An 18705-nucleotide genomic window follows, 5' to 3' on the forward strand; every position below is an offset into this window, starting at 1 on the left:
GTGGTGCTCATTGGGACTGGGAGGGTGGAACGCAAGGAGGCCAACAGTAGGTGGCGCCCGAGCCAAGGAGTGGCAGAGCAAATGTGTTCTGTATCTGAGATGGAGTGGGAAGGGGCTGGCAGCCACCGCAGTCATCCCCTGTCTGCCCTCACGGACCGGCCAGAATCCACTGGGCAAATGCTCATCTTGCCAGAGTCTGGGTCTTCTGCTGTTGCTCTCTCAGAAACCGTGCCCAGGTGGGATGCTTCGTTTTTCGTAGCTGCTTCATCCCTGAGGAAGTTGGAGGCGACACAACTCCTGCATCTCTGACGTGGGAAGGTTTGGAGGTATTTCAATTTCCATCCTTCTTCCTTGGCTCTGTGGAAAGAAGGCATCTTTACATTTTGAGCACATTTCACAGGCCAGGAGCCAAGCACCCCTTCCTGAGGGGGAGAAGAGGCCCAGAAAAGATGAGCCCTTCCCAGCCCAAAGGCGTTCCCCTGAGATTCAGCTTCCGGGCTATGGCTAACCAGGTTAGGAGCAGGAATATTGGGAGCGGGAAGGAACTGATGTCATCTGCCAGAGCAGCTGGCTAATTGAAGGGAATGAGGTGATAACAAGGCTTTCAAATCTGAACTCTTGTTTGCGGCTGATTAGGATAGAGGGAGGTGGAGAACAAGGGCAATCGGAAGCAGACTCTGGGTAGTTGGTTCCTTCACTTTGTTCGGGTTCCTACGTCACACCAGCAGTTTAAATGGCAACACTCCTTTGCAAGATTGGCCGCCTTTTTAATTGTTATGGAAAATCAATAAAATGATAAGTTGCCCCTGCCAAAGGGTTGCATGACATCTGGCTGAAGACTTTTTGTGCTAAAAGTTGAAGCTATGCTGTGGTGTGTGTGTGTGTCCATATATCCATGTGGCCGCTGTGTATTCAACATTCCACCCCCTCCAAAGCATCCTAAGAACCTTAGTTTTCCTTTCACAGTGCTACGATCCCCAGCACCCTTAACAAACCATTGTCCCCAGGACTTTTGGGGTGTGGGTGTGAGGAGATGTGCTTTACAGGTGCGGTGTGCAGGCATCTCCCAGCACATGTGTGGGGGGATTCAAGACTAACTCTTATGCTTTTCTTGCTTAGACCAGCTTGACGTTGAAAAAGAGGTTCTCTGCGTTGAGGAACACACGCAATTTCACAGCGAAGCAGAACATGGGTCGAATGGTCACTCTGCCATTGTATTTGGTGAAGTCAGACTGGCTTTGCAAAGGAGCTTGCCCCTGAAGCCAGTTGGTTGCCTGCCTCTGGCTGGCTGGCGGCTTGGCATCACCAAAACACAAAGAGACAGCCCCATGCAACCTCGCACCCAAAGATTTCTGCCCATGCTTCAGACATGCAGCCCTAAGAGCAGCTCTGACTCCCACTCTAGGCCCCTCTGCCCCAGTCTTCCTCCTGATGTAGGCTACAGGATCTGGGAAGTCTGATCCAGCTTTGAGGTGTGGCTCCATATGGCCATTAGTACTGTTGTGTTTTTGCCAGAAAGCCACCTGGTAAGGAAGATCTCCAAGCATGCTTCCTAGGGGGTCCACTTTAATCCTCAGGTGTGCCCACAAAGGCATGATCCAGCACCCTCATGCCACAGCTGCCTCTGGAGTGACCCTCCCTCCGGTAAGAGGTGTGCCGCACAGCTGAGTGCCTGGTTGTTTGTGTAGGGCGGGGGCAGGGAATCTTGTGGGGTCCCAGATATTGCCAGATCCAATGGCCTTCTGCCTCAGCCAGCATGGCCGACGGTCAGGGGTGATGGAATCCAACAACATCTAGAGGGCCACACAATTCCCCATCCCTGGTCTAGTGAATTTGAGGTTCTTGGTTTCTCTCCCTCTGCCCCCTTTTGCCTGGAAAACCTCTCGCACATGTTGTGTGGGATAACCAGGCTCAGAAAAAACTCAATATGGAGGCCAAATGGCCAAAATATTGGGAAATTCTTGAACAAGAGGGAGACAGATTAAAACTGCAGAGTTTTGAAAAATTTAAAAATAGAGTGCGAGACTGGCTCCATTACTACCAAATAATGGAGGCGTATAATTTGGACAAAAATCTTGGCTTCCAGGTGGAAAAATCAAAATTGGAAACAGAATTGTTAGATCCCAAAATTAAGAATTTGTCAAGAATGTATAACTTGCTGTTGAAATGGAACACTCAGGATGAAACGGTGAAATCTGCTATGATTAAATGGGCACAAGATGTTGGACACAACATTATGATGGCTGACTGGGAACAGTTATGGACCACAGGTATGAAGTTTACGGCATGTAATGCCTTAAGAGAGAATTTAATGAAAATGATTTACAGGTGGTATATGACACCAGTCAAGCTTGCAAAAATTTATAATTTACCTGATAATAAATGTTGGAAATGTAACGAGACTGAAGGTACATTCTTTCACCTTTGGTGGACGTGCCCAAGGATTAAGACATTCTGGGAGATGATTTATAACGAAATGAAAAAGGTATTTAAATATACCTTCCTGAAGAAACCAGAGGCCTTTCTCCTGGGCATGGTCGGCCAATTGGTGCCAAAGAAGGCTAGAACTTTCTTTATGTATGCTACAACAGCAGCAAGAATACTCATCGCAAAGTATTGGAAGACACAAGATTTACCCACCCGGGAAGAATGGCAGATGAAGTTGACGGACTACATGGAACTGGCGGAAATGACTGGCAGAATCCGAGACCAGGGAGAAGAGTCAGTGGAAGAAGATTGGAAAAAATTTAAAGACTATTTACAGAAACACTGTAAAATTAATGTTAGAAGGATGCTGGAATGAAGTTATATGGCTTTAGCAGAAATGTTATAAAGAATTAAGTAAAAATAGAATGTTAATGGACTAAAGGGAAAAAATAAGGTTAGATTGTGTTAAGATAAATTATAGGACAAAAATAGAGAAAGATGGAAAGGATTTGCTGAAATAGCTAACTGAACTGGAATACAAAAAAGGGAGGTGTGAGGAGGTCGTTGAAACAAGTAAATGAAAGATAAGATATGGAAAATTGGATGTGTTTTTAATTGTTTCTGTTTTTGTTTCTGTTTTGTTAAGATAAGTAGTGTTTTTGTTTTTCTTGTATTGTATTGTGTTGTATTGTTCTGTTTTGTTTAACTCTTTTTTTTCCTTTTTGTAATTTTTAAACTCTTAATAAATATTATTTTAAAATGATATTGTCCAGAAAATGGGTTTTCAGTTGGAGGGCATGGGTTGCGTGAGAGCATGTTGTGTGGGATAACCAGTCTCATATAACCAACATGCTTCAGTCTAATTAGTGCATGAAGGGGTTAACATCATAGAGTAAGCTGTCCTGCCATCTTAGCCATGCCTCTTCCCCTTACCTTGGGAGGAAATAGGTATTCAAGGCTACCTATAATTCCGAAAATAATTTTGAATAAATAAATAAATAAATAAGATGTAAAACCACAACCTCCGAAATGAAAGCTACTGTGCCTCCAGATGGGGCCGTATTCTGCAATGTGCTATCGATGCAATAATAGTGCAGCTTTCTAATGGACTGTCCACGCAAACATTATTCTGCTTTCTCAGCTGCTCTGCAATGCTTCGCCAGGGTTACCACATCATGGCCCCCTGGGGGTGCGCTCCTGTGTTGTAGCTCAGCAAAAGCAGGACAAAATTCCTCTAGTATGGCTCACAGTGAGGGCTGCTGAGAGTTGGGAGAGATCTTGGAGGCCAAAGAGTTTGCTTTTCTGCTCAGTACAGGGGATCTTGCCAGCTCTTCACCCCTGACTGGCCGAAGATGCCCATCTCTCATCCATGCAGCTCCACAGCGTGCCTGGATGATGACTCAGATGGAGCTGGACACACCATTCCTGAAGGATGCAATAATCTTGCAATTGTGGTGGATCAACTACATGCCAACAGGATGTCGGACTGAATGGGCCTTGGCCTGACCCAGCAAGGCTCTTCAAATGCGCTTATGTTCCCCTGACTTTGGGGACGCCTTGCAGGAGTCTCACCCGTCTCATGGCTATTCTTCTAGTGTGGACCAGTTCGACAAGCTCTCCCCTGAAAGCAGGTGCACCATCCAGAACATGCTGGCGCTGTACCTGAAGAAGAAAGCGAACACAGACCAGGAGGCAGGGACTTCTAGAGGAAGCGAGGCTCTCATGCGGGAAGCCTTGACTCCTCACGCGCTCCCCGGGATCAGCTTCGACCCCACCACCCAGTCTTCTGGTGGTGTCACTCTTCCACCTGGCCCAGAACAGGAGGCTCCTTCCCAACATGCAGAATGCCTTGCACGTGATCGATGGGCCTGTGCTCACTGTGACATAGGCAGGGCCGGATTTATGTATAGGCTAAGTAGGCAGAAGCCTAGGGCCTCTAGATCTAGGGGGCCTCGCCAGCCTGCCCGCTCCCCAGTGCCGCAGACAGTCTTCCCTCTCCCCAAATTGCAAACCCAAGACTTCATGCAGGGCATTTCTCCCCCATTTCAATGACATTTTGCTTCAAAATGAAAGGTGGACTTGAAGAAGGCAAGCAAAATGCGAGGGAGATAGTGAAAGATACAGGAAATTGAATGCAGATTTCCAAAAAATAGCAAGGAGAGGCAAGAGGGCCTTCTTAAACGAGCAATGCAAAGAAATAGAGGAAAACAACAGAATGGGAAGAACCAGAGATCTGTTCAAGAAAGCTGGAGCTATGAAAGGAACATTTCTTTTTTTTTCTTCAAAAATGTTTATTAAAATTTTCCAAAAAGACAAAAAAGATTAAAAAAGAAAAAAGAAAAAAAGAAAAAAAGACAAAAACAAACATTTATCTTTTACAACCTTTTTTTCAATAACATATTTCCATGACTTCCCCACACCTCCCTCTCTTGTATTCCATTTCCAATTATTAGTTCAACAAGTTCTTATCCCCAATTTTTAACCTTATTATATTTAATTCATTATTGTATTTAATTCATTTTATATAACCAATTTTAGCTTATAAACATCCATCTTTGTACCTCAGTACCCATTCTTTAAATCTTTTTCTAAGGTTGACCCCAATACCCTTCCACGAATTCCCCCTTTTAATACCCCTGACAAAATAGAATAAAAAATCAAAATATAGTTATACACCCTTTAGGTTCCCAATCCCCACCCCCCTTTTCCCGGTTTTGATCCCCCACCAATATCTATCATCCTATCTGCGATCAGCCTGGAGATCTCACGTCCGAGGCTCGTAATTCTCTCTCAATTCCTCTCTGCCGGTTTTTTTGATAGTCCTTTATACCAAAAACCAAAACTCGGGGAAGCTCTGTCTCAGTAATGTCCATTTTTCTTCCAGCCAGATCTCCATATTTAAAAGTGGAGCTCAAATCTTGTTTCTCAATCTTTTTGAGTCCAAATGTCCCAAAAGCTCCAACTTCTAACTTGATCAAATTTATAATCCACAAATCTTCAGATCTCCTGGGGAGGTCTCTCCATTCTTCATTCACCAATTCAAACAAAATTTCCCTCATCCAGTTCTTATTTTCCTTTGTATCCTTTTTGACAGGCCTCTGGCTTTCCTTCATCTGTGGCATTGTTGCTCCTCCTTCCTTACTCTCCAGCACCTCATATATTTCTTTTCCCACTTTCTCAATTTTCTCAAGCTTCTCTTCCTGTTCGGCTACCAAAACTTTTTGTTCCGCTGCAAGGGCCTTTTGTTCAGTTGCAGAGACTTGAGTCAAGTCCTTACTAAGTTCAGTAAAATTGTTTACTGTTTCATTCAATGTTTTGACCCTTGTAGCCAAAACATCATTTTGTTCTTGTAGCTTTCCCAGAAGAAACCAAGTTCTATTTAGCTCCATCAGTATTTTTCCACTTGCAGCCATTGTAGTGTCCCAGAACCTCCTCTAGAGGGATTCTGGTTACTTAGTTCATAAAAAAGCCAAAAGTCAAATTAGTTTGTATCAATTCCTCCTTGTTTCCAACAATTTATAACCAAATTGTAGCAAATATGTCCAGCAGAGACCACAGAACCAATGTTCTCTTTCTTTCCCAACTTTGACAGCTAATTTGACAGCTGTCAAAATCTTCTATGTCTCTTAAACAGGCTCTCTCGCGGATCGCTCCCGGGTCCCGGGGGGGGGGGGGTTGCACTTCAGCTCTTAAAAACAACTCTTATCCTCCAGCAAACAGCTTAAACTGCCAAGTCGTGGAATTAATAACTTTTATCCAATAAGAAAGAAATTATTCTCTCAACCTTAGTTAGCTAGTCCTTGCTTTAAGATGTTTACAAGGCGGGGAGACGGACTTCCTTTTTGCGCCTACCCCGTTCGTTCCAAATCCAAAAAAAAAAATTTCATTTTAAGTCCAATTTCCGTATTATAATAATAATAATAATAATTTATTATTTGTACCCCGCCCATCTGGCTGGGTTTCCCCAGCCACTCTGGGCGGCTTCCATAGAAAACCAAAAATACACTAAAATATCACAGATTAAAAACTTCCCTGAACAGGGCTGCCTTAAGATGTCTTCTGAATGTCAGGTAGATATTTATCGCTTTGACATCCGATGGGAGGGCGTTCCACAGGGCAGGCGCCACTACCGAGAAGGCCCTCTGCCTGGTTCCCTGTAGCTTTGCTTCTCGCAATGAGGGAACCGCCAGAAGGCCCTCGGCGCTGGACCTCAGCATCCGGGCAGAATGATGGGGGTGGAGACGCTCCTTCAGGTATACTGGGCCGAGGCCGTTTAGGGCTTTAAAGGTCAACACCAGCACTTTGAATTGTGCTCGGAAACGTACTGGGAGCCAATGTAGGTCTTTCAAGACCGGTGTTATGTGGTCTCGGCGGCCGCCCCCAGTCACCAGTCTAGCTGCCGCATTCTGGATTAGTTGTAGTTTCCGGGTCACCTTCAAAGGTAGCCCCACGTAGAGCGCATTGCAGTAGTCCAAGCGGGAGATAACCAGAGCATGCACCACTCTGGCGAGACAGTCCGCGGGCAGGTAGGGTCTCAGCCTGCGTACCAGGTGGAGTTGGTAGACAGCTGCCCTGGACACAGAATTGACCTGCGCCTCAATGGACAGCTGTGACTCCAAAATGACTCCCAGGCTGCGCACCTGGTCCTTCAGGGGCACAGTTACCCTATTCAGGACCAGGGAGTCCTCCACACCAGCCCGCCCCCTGTCCCCCAAAAACAGTACTTCTGTCTTGTCAGGATTCAACCTCAATCCATTAGCCGCCATCCATCCTCCAACTGCCTCCAGGCACTCACACAGGACCTTCACCGCCTTCACTGGTTCTGATTTGAAAGAGAGGTAGAGCTGGGTATCATCTGCATATTGATGGACACCCAGTCCAAACCCCCTGATGATCTCTCCCAGTGGCTTCATATAGATGTTAAAAAGCATGGGGGAGAAGACGGAACCCTGAGGCACCCCACAAGTGAGGGCCCAGGGGTCTGAGCACTCATCCCCCACCACCACTTTCTGAACACGGCCCAGGAGGAAGGAGCGAAACCACTGCATAACAGTGCCCCCAGCTCCCAGCCCCTCTAGACGGTCCAGAAGGATGTTATGGTCGATTGTATCAAAGGCCGCTGAGAGATCCAGCAGAACTAGGAAACAACTCTCACCTTTGTCCCTAGCTCGCCGGAGATCATCAACCAGCGCGACCAAGGCAGTTTCAGTCCCATGATGAGGCCTGAATCCTGATTGGAAGGGATCCAAATGGTCCGCATCCTCCAGGCGTGCCTGGAGTTGTTCAGCAACCACGCGCTCAATCACCTTGCCCAAGAATGGAAGATTTGAGACTGGGCGATAGTTGGCCATACTGGCCGGGTCTAAAGATGGTTTTTTAAGAAGCGGTTTAACGACCGCCTCTTTCAGCGGATCTGGGAATGTTCCCTCACAGAGGGAAGCATTCACCACCCCGCAGAGCCCATCGCCCAGCCCTTCCCGGCTTGCTTTTATTAGCCAGGATGGGCAAGGATCAAGGAGACAGGTGGTTGGTTTCACGCGTCCAAGCAGCCTGTCCACATCCTCGGGGGTAACGGATTGAAATTGATTCCATGCAACTTGACCAGACAGAGCTCTAGCACTCTCCCGCCCCAGCCCTGCTCCCACGGTGGTGTCTAGCTCCTTCCGAATATGAGTGATTTTATCTGCAAAAAACTTTGCAAAATTGTTGCAGGAGATCTTGGGGTCTTTACAAGGCCCCGGTGGTAAAGGTGGTTCCGTTAAATTGCGGGTTGTTACTTTTAGTCCCGATATTTCAAGGAAGAAGTCAGCGCTCTCCGTCCATGGTATGCGGCTTCACTCAGCAGGGGAAGCAGAGGACTCTCAGCACCGCGCCGCTCCCCGTCCCCCGTTCCGCAGCCTTTAAAAAGGCTCCTTCGCGGGTCGGGGGGGCGCAAAGGTGCCCACCGAGTCACCAGGTCCACAGGCTTCCACGCCTGTGGTTTTTAGGGGTCCCCGCGTCGCCGGCGTGTCAGGACCCGACCCCTGCTGAGCCGACTCCCTCCAGAGCTCGGAGGGAATCCGCCATTAGACGATGGCGCTAACCCGGAAGTCCTGAAAGGAACATTTCATACAAAGAGTACCATAATAAAGGACAAAGGTGGAAAGGACCTAACAGAAGCAGAAGATGTCAAGAAGAGGTGGCAAGTATACACAGAGGAATTATACCAGAAAGATATGGATGTCTCATACACCCCAGGTAGTGTGGTTGCTGACCTTGAGCCTGACATCCTGGAGAGCAAAGTCAAATGGGCCTTAGAAAGCACTGCTAATAACAAGGCCAGTGGAAATGATGATATTCCAGCTGAACTATTAAATTTTGTTAAAGATGATGCTGTTAAGGTGCTACATGCAATATGCCAGCAAGTTTGGAAAACTCAGCAGTGGCCAGAGGATTGGAGAAGACCAGTCTACCTCCTTTAGAGGAAAAGGCCTTGAGGGGAGGACCTGTTGCCTCCACAATCCTTCCTAAACATGCATAAGCTGAGAGACAATTGTCCGACAAACGTGGTGCTGTGGGGAGGCAGGAACATTTTCCTGCAGTTAAGTATTTTCTAAGTTCCTTTTCCGAAACGTCCCCAAACGGTTCTGAAGCCTCTCTAACCTCAGAAGTCTTTTCCTCTCTCAGGAATTCTGGGATTCGAGGATAACTTCATGGAGAAGGAAATAAACCTGCAGAATCAGCAAATGAGTGCCCGCCGGGAGCCTCCACCCCCACCGCTGCCACTAAGCAGGCTGTAAGTTGCCTTAGAGGTGTACTGTGCCCTCCCGCCTCCTTGCTTTTAGGGACTACTTGAATTCTGTTCTCATCTCCCTGAGGCGTATCCGTGACAAGGAGAGCATGAGCAAGAAGCAACCCCAATGACCCACACTATGCGCCAGCTCTTTGTGCCTTCCACACATACGCAGTCCGGACAGAGAGAGGGACTCATCAAGCACGTCCTCGCCAAGAGAGAGAAGGCATATGTCAACACCCAGAATTTCAGGTCAGATCATGCAAAAGTGCAAACGCCAGTGGAACTTGTATCAGAGTTGGGGCTGGAGAAAGCGACATCTACATGACAGCTTTATTGTTGGGTGCCAGGCAAAGTCTGTCCTGTTCACTCAGGCCACGTGGGTGGGTAATTGAAAGTATTAGTTGTGGTGGGCAATTTTCCTTGGTGCCACATACTGTTTGTTTTTTTTTAAAGATTTTTATTAAAGTTTCAAAAATTATATAAAAACAGAGCAATACAAGAAAAAGAAAAAAAAATACACACAAACAAAAAATAAGAACAAGTATACTTTCTTTTTTTTATAATAATTTTTTATTGGTTTTACAACATATATTAACAGACAAGAACTGACAATTCACAACATAACACATTAACAAACAAACATATAAACACGTATAATTTCATCACCTTATTTCAACGACTTCCCCATACCTCCCTTTTCTGCATCCCTGTTTTAAACTTTTTCAGCAACCCCTAATTTCAGATACTTATGATTCGATTTCTTTAATCCTTTTTCTCTGACCCAATCGTTTATCGTTGCAATTCTGTTTTACATTACCCATGACATTTTAGCACTCATTAATTTTACAACAGTTCTTAAGGTAAACTTTAAATTTCTTCCAATCTTCTTCCACCGTCTCTTTCCCTTGGTCACGGATTCTGCCAGTCATCTCGGCCAGTCCCATATAGTCAATCACCTTCGTCTGCCACTCTTCCAGCGTGGGTAGTTCTTGTGTCTTCCAATACTTTGCTAAAAGAACTCTTGCTGCTGTTGTAGCATACATAAAAAACGTCCTATCTTTCCTTGACACCAATTGGCCTACCATGCCCAAGAGGAAGGCCTCTGGTTTCTTGTGAAAAGTACACTTAAGTACCTTCTTAATTTCATTATAGATCATTTCCCAGAAGGCCTTGATCTTTGGGCACGTCCACCAAAGGTGGTAGAAAGTACCTTCAGTTTCCTTACATTTCCAGCATTTATTATTGGGCGTATGATAGATTTTTGCAAGCTTGACTGGGGTCATGTACCACCTGTAAATGATTTTCATAATGTTCTCTCTTAAGGCATTGCATGCCGTAAACTTTATACCGGTAGTCCATAACTGTTCCCAGTCAGCAAACATAATGTCATGACCAATGTCTTGTGCCCATTTAATCATAACTGATTTAACCGTCTCATCCTGTGTATTCCATTTCAACAGCAAGTTATACATTCTTGACAGATTCTTAGTATTGGGTTCCAAAAGCTCTGTTTCTAATTTTGACCTCTCCACCTGGAAGCCAATTTTCCTGTCCTGTTTGAAGACTTCATTTATCTGGTAGTAATGAAGCCAGTCTCTTACTTTAGACTTCAATTTCTCATAACTCTGCAATTTCACTTTTCCCTCCTCATGCTCTGTAATTTCCCAATATTTTGGCCATTTGGATTCCATATTAAGTTTTTTCACTTCCTTAGCTTCCATTGGTGACAACCACCTAGGGGTTTTATTTTCCAACAAGCCTTTATACCGAATCCAAACATTATATAATGCTTTCCTAACAATATGGTTTTTGAAACCTTGATGGATTTTAACCTTGTCATACCATATATATGCATGCCAGCCAAATCTGTTATTGAACCCTTCCAAATCCAAAATGTCTGTGTTTTCAAGAAGCAGCCAGTTTTTCAGCCAGCAAAAAGCCGCTGATTCATAATACAATTTTAAGTCCGGCAGGGCAAACCCCCCTCTTTCTTTTGCATCAGTTAGTATCTTAAATTTTATTCTGGGCTTTTTGCCCTGCCAGACAAATCTAGATATGTCTTTTTGCCACCTCTTGAAACAATCCATTTTATCCACAATCTGCAATGTTTGAAACAAAAATAACATTCTCGGCAAAACATTCATCTTAATAACAGCAATTCGGCCTAACAATGAAAGTCTCAAATTTGACCATATTTCTAAATCTTTCTTAACTTCTGTCCAACATTTCTCATAATTATCTTTAAATAAGTTCACATTCTTAGATGTCAAATTAATCCCCAGGTATTTCACCTTCTTTGCTACCATTAAACCAGTTTCACTCTGGAACTTCTCTCTTTCAGCAACTGTTAGATTTTTATCCAGTACTTTCGTTTTCTGTTTGTTCAACTTAAAACCTGCTACTTGACCAAATACTTGTATTAGCTCTAAAACTCTTCTCGTACTAGTGTCTGGCTCTTGTAAAGTTAATACTAGATCATCTGCAAACGCTCTCAATTTATATTGTTTAGCTCCGACCTGAATCCCTTTAACCAGCTGGTCCCCTCTGATCATGTTTAATAAAACCTCCAAGACAGATATAAAAAGTAATGGGGATATTGGGCACCCCTGTCGTGTCCCTTTTTCAATAGCAAATTCTTCAGTGACCACATTATTTACAATCAATTTTGCTTTTTGTTCAGAATAAATTGCACCTATACCATTCTCAAAGCCTTGGCCTACCCCCATCCCTTGAAGATTCTTTTTCATAAAGCTCCAAGAAATATTGTCAAAGGCTTTCTCCGCATCCACAAATATTAATACTGCCTTGGTATTAATATTAACTTCTAATAACTCCATAATATCTATTATATTTCTCACATTATCTGATAGATGTCTTCCTGGAAGAAAGCCCGCTTGGTCTTTATGAATCTCCCCCACCAAAACTCTTTTCAATCTTTTTGCCAAAATGTCTGCAAAAATTTTGTAATCCACATTGAGTAATGATATAGGGCGGTAGTTCTTAATCTGGTTCTTCTCAGTCTCTGATTTTGGTATAAGTGTAATGTACGCTTCTTTCCACGATTCGGGTGCCTTCTTCCCCTCTAAAATTTCATTACAGACCTCCTTCAAAGGTTGTATAAGCCATTCTTTCAAAGCTTTGTAATATCTGGAGGTCAGTCCATCAGGTCCTGGAGATTTTCCCAATTGCATATTTTGAATGGCTCCCTCAATTTCTTGATCAGTTATCTTCTGGTTCAAAATCACTTTACTTTGTTCAGAATTTTTTTGTAATCCATATTTTTAAAGAAATTCTTCTATTTCTTTTTCATTCACCGGCCCTTGTGCATAAAGTCTCCTGAAATAACTCTGAAAACAGTTTCTAATCTCATTTGGTTTACAAATGTTCTTTCCCTCAACTTCTAGATTTGTAACCGTGTTCTGTTTTTGTCTCTTCTTCAGTTGCCATGCCAGAAGTTTCCCACATTTATCTGCCGATTCAAATGTCTTTTGTCTCATTTGTTTTATTTTCCATTCTATCTCTTGATTCATCAATTCCATATATTGTCTCTGATAAAACTTAATTTCTCTCAAAATTTCATGTGACTTTGGTTTAGATCTCAATTTTTTTTCTCCTTCTTTTATCTTTTCCAAAATCTTATCCTTCTTCTCATTCTGTCTCTTCCTTTTTATAGCATTCTGTTGTATTAAAAATTCTCGCATGACGGCTTTGCTTGCGTCCCAGATTACTCTTTTTTCCACTTCTGTTCTCAGATTTATCTCAAAGTAGTCCTTTACCACTTTCTGGGCCTTTTTATACACCTCTTCATCTCTAAACAGGGAGTCATTCATCCTCCATCTAAAGGAGCCAGCTGTTGTTGAATTCATCTCCATCTTTACAGCATTATGGTCGGAGCAAGTCTTTGGGCAGATTTCCACTTTCTTTATCTTTGATGCCATCCCACTAGTTATCCATATTTGGTCAATTCTGGTCCAAGTCATTCCTGTGGGAACGACCTTGGGACATGAGTGGCCCAGCAGAAGAGATAACAACAAGAGCTAAGAGTAAAGCTGCTCAGAAAAAAGGGGCTCTATTTCAAGTTCAGCTGCAGCAGGCGTGACTACAACTTTATCTATGGATTCAGTGACACAGGCACTAGTTAAAATAAATGAAGCTCTGGAAACGCTTACAAAGCAGAGCACGGAAAACTCTAAACAACTGAAAGAACTGTCAACAAAATTGGATTTAAATACAGAGTCAATAAACAAATTGGTTCAAGAAAATGAGACAACTAGAAAGATCGCTGAAGAGGCAAAAACTTCTGCAGAAGAGGCAAAAACTTCTGCAGAAACTACACAGGAAAAGTTAGTACCAGTCTGCAAAAAGCTGGAAGAACATGATGCGGCCCTGTCTTTGTTGGAACTACAGAGGAAAAATAGGAATTTGAGATTGAGACTGATCCCAGAAAGTGAAAAGGATAACTTGATAGACTTTCTTACAAAAGAGTTTCTGGAATTTTGGCAGGACAATTTGAAAGAAGAGGAATTCAAGATAGTAACTGCTTTTAGACTGGGCAGGAGACAAAACAGAAAGAGCCCAAGAGACTGTTTGATAACTTTGAGATCTCAGGAGGAGAGAGATAAGATATTAAATTTACCGTATTTTTCGCTCGATAACACGCACCTGACCATAACACGCACATCGTTTTTAGAGGAGGAAAACAAGGGAAAAAACATTCTGAATGAAACAGTGGATGTATCATTTTTGTGCTTCATGCTGTGGCCACAGACATGTGATCTGATGGTGAATTTGGGGTGACCCAATGCAAAAATCCTGAGAATCCCTGTGGATCCATGCTTTGTAACCACGTTTTTGCACCATTGCAGCCCCAGGCAACAGTGGGTGTGTGATTTTGGGGGGGGGCAGGCTGTAGCCATGGACATGCTATGTGCTCTGATGGTGAATTTGGGGTGACCCAATGCAAAGATCCTGAGGATCCATGTTTTGTAACCACGTTTTTGCACCATTGCAGCCCCAGGCAACAGTGGGTGCGTGATTTGGGGGGGCAGGCTGTAGCCATGGACATGCTATGTGATCTGATGGTGAATTTGGGGTGACCCAATGCAAAGATCCTGAGGATCCATGTGGATCCATGCTTTTTAACCACATTTTTGCACCATTGCAGCCCCAGGCAACAGTGCGTGTGTGATTTTTGGGGGGCAGGCTGTAGCCATGGACATGCTATGTGATCTGATGGTGAATTTGGGGTGACCCAATGCAAAGATCCTGAGGATCCATGTGGATCCATGCTTTTTAACCACATTTTAAGTGGGGAAGGAAGGAAAAATACAGAATGGACAAGGAGCACGAGAGGGGTGTGCAGAGAAGCAGCTGGCTAAGAATGCAGGAGAGGGGTATAACGGGAGGGAGGAAAGGAAGGCAAAAGTTTTCCCTCACCTACCCACCCAAGCCAGCCAGCTCGCGCTCTCTCTCTCTCTCTCTCTCTCTCTCTCTCTCTCTCTCCTGCATGTTTTCAGCAGCACCGGAGCACAGAGACGACACTCTGCTTGCCTGGAGGGGAGGGGCTTTCCCTGCTCTTTGTTCCGTTTGAGCAAACACAGCAAGGAAACAGAGGAGGGTGGGCAGTAAGACCCTGAGGCAGAATGCAGGAAAGCAGCCACTTCCTCTTTTCAGATTTCCCTTCTCCGAGACGCGCGATTTGATTTTTGCCTGATTTTTTTTGCCATTTGGCTCCAGGGACCACACATTCGCTCAATAACACGCACAGACATTTCCCCTTCCTTTTTAGGAGAAAAAATCTGCGTGTTATAGAGGGAAAAATACGGTACATTTTCAAAGAGCTCTTGAGATTGAAGATTCCCGTGTGCAGATATTCAAAGACATTCCTAAATATATTTTGGAAGTGAGGACTCATTACAAGGACTTGGTCACTCTATTGAGAAAGAATAACATACTATTCAGATGGGAGTTCCCACAAGGCCTGTCTTTTAACTACAAAGGAAAGAAAATTAAAATAAAAACAGTGCAAGATAAAGAAAAATACACACAAACAAAAAATAAGAACAAGTATACTTTCAATCCCTTATTTTCTTATAACTTACTTCCCCGACTTCCTCATACCTCCCCTTTCTGTATTCCAATTTCTAATTTATTTGATTCAACAAATCCTTCCCCTTCATTCTCATTCAAATTTTGACCTTTGTTTTTCTTTTACTTATCCATTACAGCTGAAAACCACATAAATTCTAAGCCAGCGTCATTCTAACATTCCATAATTTTACAATATTTCTTAAGATAGTCCTTAAATTTCTTCCAGTCTTCTTCCGCTGTCTCTCTCCCCTGGTCCCGGATTCTGCCAGTCATTTCTGCCAGTCCCATATAGTCTATCACCTTGATCTGCCATTCTTCCAAAGTGGGTAGGTCTTGTGTCTTCCAATACTTTGCGATGAGTATTCTTGCTGCTGTTGTAGCGTACATAAAGAAAGTTCTATCCTTCTTTGGCACCAATTGGCCGGACATGCCCAGGAGAAAGGCCTCTGGTTTCTTAGGGAAAGTGTACTTAAGTACCTTTTTCAGTTCATTATAGATCATCTCCCAAAAAGCCTTAATCCTTGGGCACGTCCACCAAAGGTGAAAGAATGTACCTTCATTTTCTTTACATTTCCAACATTTATTATCAGGCAAATGGTAAATTTTTGCAAGCTTGACTGGGGTCATGTACCACCTGTATATCATTTTCATAATATTCTCTCTTAAGGCATTACATGCCGTAAATTTCATACCTGTGGTCCACAACTTTTCCCAGTCAGCAAACATGATGTTATGACCGATATCTTGTGCCCACTTAATCATGGCTGACTTCACCGTTTCATCCTGCGTATTCCATTTCAACAGCAAGTTATACATTTTTGACAGATTTTTACTATTGGGTTCTAACAATTCTGTTTCCAATTTTGATTTTTCCACCTGGAAGCCAATTTTCCTGTCCAACTTATAAACCTCCAATATTTGATAATAATGAAGCCAGTCTCGCACTTTATCTTTTAGTTTCTCAAAACTCTGCAATTTCTGTTTGTCACCTTCTTGTTCCAAGATTTCCCAATATTTCGGCCATTTGGACTCCATATTGAGCCTTTTCACAGCCTTTGCCTCCATTGGGGACAACCACCTTGGAGTTTTATTTTCCAACAAGTCTTTATATCTTATCCAGACATTATATAATGCTTTCCTGACAATATGATTTTTAAAGGCCTTATGAGCTTTCACCTTGTCATACCACAAATATGCATGCCATCCAAAAATATTATTAAAACCTTCTAAATCCAAAATGTCTGTATTCTCAAGAAGCAGCCAGTCCCTCAACCAGCAGAAAGCTGCCGATTCATAGTATAGTTTGAGTCTGGCAGGGCAAATCCCCCCCTTTCCTTTGCATCAGTTAAAATCTTAAATTTTATTCTGGGTTTCTTGCCCTGCCAGACAAATTTAGAAATATCTTTCTGCCACTTCTTGAAACAGTCCATCTTGTCGACGATTTGCAATGTTTGGAACAAAAACAGCATTCTCGGTAATCCATTCATCTTTATAACTGCAATCCGACCAAACAAGGAGAGCTTCCAATTTGACCAGATTTCTAAATCTTTTTTCACTTCTATCCAACATTTCTCATAATTATCTTTAAATAAGTTCACATTTTTAGCTGTCATGTTAATGCCCAAATATTTAACTTTCTTAACCACAGTTAAACCTGTCTCATTCTGAAACCTCTCTTTTTCAATAGCTGTTAAGTTTTTCTCTAATACCTTAGTTTTTAACTTATTCAATTTAAATCCTGCTACTTGACCGAACTCTTGTATTCGTTCCAAAACCCTTTTAGTACTAGATTCTGGCTCTTGTAATGTAAGTACCAAGTCATCTGCAAATGCTTTCAATTTGTATTGTTTAGCTCCGACCTGTACCCCTTAAACCAGCAGATCCCTTCTAATCATGTTCAGCAAAACCTCCAGGACTGATATAAAAAGTAATGGGGAGATTGGGCACCCCTGACATGTCCCTTTTTCTATCTTAAATTCTTCCGTAACCACATTGTTAACAATTAGCTTTGCTTTTTGTTCAGAATATATTGCACCTATACCGTTTTCAAATCCTTGGCCTACCCCCATCCCCTGAAGATTCTTCTTCATAAAACTCCAAGAAATATTGTCAAAGGCTTTCTCCGCGTCCACAAATATCAAAACTGCTTTAGTGTTTATGTTCACTTCTAACTTTTTCAAAATATCAATTATATTCCTTACATTGTCTGACATATGTCTTCTCGGGAGAAATCCCGCTTGGTCTCTATGAATCTCCTCCATCAAAACTTTTTTAAATCTCATAGCCAAAATATCAGCAAAGATTTTGTAATCCACATTTAGTAAAGAAATAGGGCGGTAGTTCTTAAGTTGAGTCTTTTCAGTCTCTGTCTTCGGTATAAGTGTAATAAAAGCCTCTTTCCACGATTCAGGTGCCCTTTTTCCCTCCAAAATTTCATTGCAGACTTCCTTCAAAGGTTGTATTAGCCACTGCTTCAAGGCTTTATAATATCTGGAAGTCAACCCATCCGGTCCCGGAGATTTACCCAATTGCATATTTTGAATGGCACCTTCTATTTCCTGTTCAGTTATTTTCTGGTTCAAAACTATTTTACTTTCATAAGAGATTTTCTTTAATCCGTTTTTCTCAAGAAATTGTTCTATGTCCAGTTCTTTCTGCGGCCCTTGTGAATATAGTTGTTTAAAATATCTCTGGAAGCAATTTCTAATCTCAATTGGATTGTAGATGTTCTTTCCTTCCACTTCTAAATTTGTCACCGTATTCAGTTTTTGTCTTTTCCTCATTTGCCAAGCCAACAGTTTACCACATTTATCTGCTGATTCAAAAGTCTTTTGTCTCATTTGTTTGATTTTCCATTCTATTTCTTGGTTCATCAATTCCATATATTGTGTTTGGTATAACTTGATTTCTCTCAAAATCTCATGAGACTTTGGTTTTGATCTTAATTTCCTTTCTCCTTCTTTTATCTTTTCCAGAATCTTATCTTTCTTCTCATTTTGGCTTCTCTTCTTTATTGCATTTTGTTGTATCAGGAATCCTTGCATAACGGCTTTGCTTGCGTCCCAGATTACTCTTTTTTCAACATTAGTCTTCATATTTATTTCAAAATAGTCTCTCAAAGTTTTTTGGGCCTTTTTGTATACTTCTTCATCTCTAAATAAGGTGTCATTCATCCTCCATCTGAAGGAGCCAGCTGTTATTTGCTTCATCTCCATCTTTACGGCATTATGGTCGGAGCAAGTTTTTGGGCAGATTTCAACTTTTTTAATCTTTGGAGCCATTCCTCTAGTAACCCATATTTGGTCAATTCTAGTCCATGTCATTTTGGCTTCAGAAAAGAAGGTTCCCTCTCTCTCAAGAGGGTTTTTTGTTCTCCAGATATCAACCAAGTCCATATTGTCAGTCATTTCAAA

At 42.7% G+C, this 18705-nt stretch overlaps 1 long non-coding RNA gene across 1 annotated transcript in view; it reads right to left on the reverse strand.

The window, feature by feature from the left end:
- The window catches only part of LOC310753881, a 34153-nt gene extending 19125 nt beyond the window's left edge, over positions 1-15028 (reverse strand). Inside the window, exon 1 of the long non-coding RNA XR_014543486.1 lies at positions 14742-15028. This is a non-coding gene — a long non-coding RNA (uncharacterized lncRNA). The remainder of the gene's footprint in view (positions 1-14741) is intronic.
- Between the last annotated feature and the right edge of the window lie 3677 nt (positions 15029-18705).

The sequence above is a fragment of the Podarcis filfolensis genome (assembly GCF_964270895.1).
Source record: "Podarcis filfolensis genome assembly, chromosome: W".
NCBI classification, from domain to species: Eukaryota; Metazoa; Chordata; class Lepidosauria; order Squamata; family Lacertidae; genus Podarcis; species Podarcis filfolensis.